Source organism: Vigna umbellata, chromosome 2 (genome assembly GCF_029865625.1).
Source record: "Vigna umbellata cultivar VRB3 chromosome 2, Vumbellata_1.0, whole genome shotgun sequence".
NCBI lineage: Eukaryota > Viridiplantae > Streptophyta > Magnoliopsida > Fabales > Fabaceae > Vigna > Vigna umbellata.
The window spans coordinates 31,941,466-31,946,452 of NC_142166.1; positions in this window are offsets into that span (position 1 = coordinate 31,941,466).

Genomic DNA, 4,987 nt, shown 5'->3' on the forward strand with positions numbered 1-4,987 from the left:
ACAATTTAATTAATTCTAAAATGTCTATGTGGAGAGTCTTGAATTTATTTGCATTCTTTCTGATGTCCCAAAATGTATCTCCAAAAGTTTTCCTGCAATCAATAATGAACATAATAAGCTCAGATAATTCAAATTAATTAAAATAAGAATTTCTGGTCAAATTAAGCACAGTTAGCAAAAACGGAAAAATACTGGACATTTAAGCACAATTCCCAAATTAATTCTAGCACAATAAACTAGGTGAAGTCAAGAAAATATTGACTCATTGATACAGTTGGTGAAAAGTAATCAGTTTAATGGGCTATCACATGAAAGCCCGTATGAACATCTCACCACCTTCAATGAAATCTGTAACACCGTGAAGATAAATGGAGTGTCGAATGAAGCAATCAAGCTTAGCTTGTTTCCTTTCTCATTGGGAGGCAATGCTAAGTTATGGTTAAATTCTTTTCCAGAAGGTAGTTTTACAAAATGGGAAGCTGTGGTTGCAAAGTTTTTGAATAAATACTTCCCACAATTTAAAGTCAACAAAGGGAAGCAAGAGATCTCTTCTTTCAGACAAGGCATGGAGGAAACCTTAGGCCAAGCATGGGATCGATATAAAATTTTGTTGAGAAAGACTCCCACATATGGTTTTGATGAAGCAACAATAGTTATATTTTTCCTTGGAGGTCTTGGTTCACAAACTAAATTGATGTTAGATGCCTCAGCTGGAGGTAATATTAAATGTAAGACTCTAGAGGAAGCAACATAATTGATAGAGAACATGGCTGCTAATGACAATGAAATGAAGAGTGAAAGAGGAGCTCCTATTCAACAGAAAGGGGTTCTACAATTACAATCAAATGATGCCTTGCTCGCTCAGAATAAGATTATAACTCAACATTTGGAGAATATAACAAAGACACTTGCTCAATTGCCAAAGGAATTAAAAATTGTTGGTCAAGTTCAACAACAGATGTGTGAACTATGTGGTGGTGACCATATCAATGGTCAATGCCCTTTTCCAGTAGAAGACTTGGAAGACGTAAATTTCATGGCTAATCAATTTCAATACCACCAAGGTAATTACAACCAAGGGTGGAAACCTCACCCAAGCATGGGTTAGGGTCAAGGACAAACTGGACAAGTTGAGCAATCAGGCTAATTTAACAGACCGTAGAAGCAACCTTCATTATGGCAACAGATGTCTACACTTACTGAAAAACATACAAAATTGGAAGAAACTCTTCAACAATTTATGCAGGTAACTATATCCAATCATAACAACACTCAAGCAACCATGAGAAAAATGGAGATGCAAATTGGCCAGCTAGCTAAGAAGTTGGAAGAAATGCCTGATAAGAGTTTTGGGGCTAATACTGAGGTTAACCCTAAGGAAGAATGTAAAGTTTTAGTGAGTGTGGATGTTGAAAGAGTTGAGTTAGAGAGAAAAGAAGAAAAAGAAGAGAGTAGAGGAAAAAGAAAATAGAGTAGAGAGAAAAGAGAAAGAAGAGAGAAAAGAGAAAGAAGAGAGAAAAGAGAAAGAAGAGAGAGAAGAGATAAAAATTGAAGATATTCTTTCTTTTCCAACAGATTATGAGAGATTTTACAGAAATATTCAAACAATTGGAGGGTGATTTACCTTTGAAAGAGATATTGCAACAAATTGTAGATTATACAAAGCCCATGGAACAAGTCTCCACAAAGAAAAGACATAGAGAAGAGGAGACAAATGATTACAAACAATTAAAAAGAAGCCATTCCCTCCAAAAGTGAAAGATTCAGGAAGTTTAACCATTCCATGTGTCAGAGGGAAGAAAAAGGTAAATAAAGCCCTACTTGATTTAGGGTCAAGTGCTTATTTAATGCCTTATTCTTTACTTGAACAAATGGGTGATCTTGAAGTCAAGCCTATAAAGATTAATTTGTTAATGGTGGATGGCTCTTCAAAGAATTCTTATGGTATAGTAGAGGATGTTATGGTTTGTGTTGGAGAACTAAAATTCTTGGTGGACTTTGTGGTGATGGAGATGAAGGATGAAAGGGTTCCTATTATTCTCAGAACACCGTTTATGAAAACAACCAAAGTCATCATTGATGTAGATGAAGGAATAGTGGTGCTTCAAGACCGAGAAGAAAGGGTGGTTATTGATGTCTTCAAAGAGGAGCAATAGACAAAAACTAGTTATAAAGCTACATATCAAGATGTACTCATGACTAGTTCTAAAGATGCAAAGCCAGACTTTAAAGGTAAAAATTGTTTCTTGTTTCAGGTTAGGGAAGAAGAAAAAGATGGTAAAGGAAAAATGATTCATTCAAGGCAAGTACAACCTACACTTGGTAAACATGTGAGATTCAAAAACAAGTTGTGGGTTGTGAAAGATTATAAAGATGGAGTGATAGAAATTGAGTCTCCACATTCAAGAAGAATCACGGAGGTGGACCGAAAGCAGCTGATGAGTTGGTGTGATGACAGAAAGATGAACACCAACATGGAAGAAAGAATTTGAACTTTATTGGGTCAAGCTAATGACATTAAAAGAGCACTTTCTGGGAGGCACCCCAATGGTTTCAGAACATTAATTCTTATTTTATTTTTCATTTTGGTGATGTAATTCTATAAACCTTGGACATTGTGTTAGGTAAATTTTTGGGTATAGCGTCTACTGATGGATGATGCTAGGTGGTCAAGTATCTACTGAAGGATACCAGGTTTGTTGCACCTACTGATGGGTGTTGGTGGATTTTGGGTTAGGCTCGTGACGTTAAACAAGCGCTACTTGGGAGGCAACCCAGTTGATTTACTTTGCCTTTATTGTTTATTTTGATTTTGCTTTAGTTGCATGGTAGGGACTGAATGTATGAGTTATATGAGAACTTAAATGCATGGAGTGAGTGAGAGGCATGAGTGGAAGGCACTTAGGGTAAGATAGGAAGAAAGAAAGCATCTCACGTAAGTGCCGCTCAGCGGAAATTTCCGCTGAGCGGTAATATTGCAGAATGGTTTTTTTGGGTTGCCCTTAGCGGGACCCGAGCCCATTAGGGTATTTTTATACCCTAGGGTGCAATTTTGGTTTCATTTTCATATTTCTTTCTTCTCACACACTTCTAAACACTTTTCTAAGAGTTCTCTACATCTTTCCCTTCATTCCCCTTTACAAAATGTCTCTTCCACTAACTTTCTCACTAGTTTTCCATCTAAGTTTGGGGTTTGGAGAAAGCATTGTTGTTGGGGCTGAGTTCTTCACTTTCTTAGAGCATTTTCTACTCATCTAGCATCTCCACCCAAGTAAGTCAAGCATTTTTCATTCTAGGGTTCTTGAAAGCATGAATTGGTACGAATATGGATGTTCAAAGCATGATTCTTTATGCATGATTTGATTTCTATGCATGATTTGATGAATTAATTGATATTTGAACCGATTAAGATGCTTGATTTTGGTCTGGAAGTATGAAAATTGCATGTGGGTGGAGTTAGGAAGTGTTAAAAAGGAATTTTTCAAAATCTGCAGAATCGCCGCTCAGCGAAAATTTCCAATGAGCGCGATTATGACAGACTTGGTTTTTGGCTTCTTTTTCTTGCTGGCTTGGTGCACAGGTTGCGCTGAGGTGTTCTTGTGACCCTCAGTGGTGGTTTAGCATGGATTTGGGGTGTTGTTTGTGGTTTACTAATGATTAACAACATGTCTTGTGGTTTTGTAATTTGTGTTTGATGTAGGGATGGCATCCTCTTCAGGCAAAATATTAAAGACTACAGCGTCCAAGAGGAAAGACAAGGAACCAGAACAATCCCATTCTAGTAGGTTCTTATCTCGCAAACATGAGAAGCGTTTTAGGATTGTTCAAGATAGGAGACTCCTAATGGAGAGGAAAGCTTAAATGAAAACTAACTTTGCTCCTCAGTTTGGAGAGCAACTGATGGGAAGAAATTGGAGGAGGCTAGCCACATACCCTACACCAGCCAATATAGTAGTGGTAAAGGAATTTTACACCAATGCAAGAAGGTTGGGTGATTATCCGGCTGAGGATTACCTAAGCTATGTTAGAGGCCACACTATTAGGTATGATCCTAACTCTATCAACAACTTTTTGGGTACTGAATGGGTTGGAGAGCAGTGCCAGTTTGCTCTTTGTATGGAGGAAGGCACTGATGTGGAGAGTGTTCTATGTGTTCCTGGAGGACATTTTCAGAGGAACATAAATGGTGTAGTGGTTAACATTAGAAGGACTGATTTGACTCCCATTGCAAAATATTGGATGACATTCTCTCATGCCAACATTCAGCTGTGCTCTCATGTTTTAGACATCACTGTCAGCAGGGCACTTCTCCTCTACTGTATGCTCAGAAATATGAGCATTAACATTGGCCAAGTGATAGCCAATGAAATATAGGTGTGTGCCAACATCATTAAGAATAAGGCAACTTTAGGGCATCCTTCCTTGATTACACACCTATGTAAAATAGCTGGGGTGGATACTTCTGCTCCACCATTTGAGAGCCGAGGAAATCCATTGATGAGGCCTATTATAGGCATTATTGTGGAGGTGAGGAGGCAGCTCAGCCAGTTCCACCACAACGTCCTCGCAGAGAAAGAAAACCAGCACAGAGTCAAGCATCTACAAAGACTTGTGAGGCAGAGCCATTTCAGATGAGAGACATGTACATGTGTCTTATAGGTGCACATATGCAGTCCATCCACAGAGGATAGGTGGCAATTGCTGAGATGATTATTGAGTTATATGATACACCCCCAGCACACAGGTGGACTATGGATGAGTTCCATAGTGTGGTGGATTGGCCAGAGGAGCAAATTCAGGGTAGTAGAGCTAGAGCAGCTGAAGCTTCAGCTATGGATGAAGATGATGATGATGATGATGAGGACACATTTAAAGATGCTGAAGATAATGAAGAGGAGGAAGATACAGATGACAACACAGGCTAATGAGGAGCTGAGATAGCATCTACTGATGGATGCTATCAGCACTAGAGCAGGATCTTTTCTAC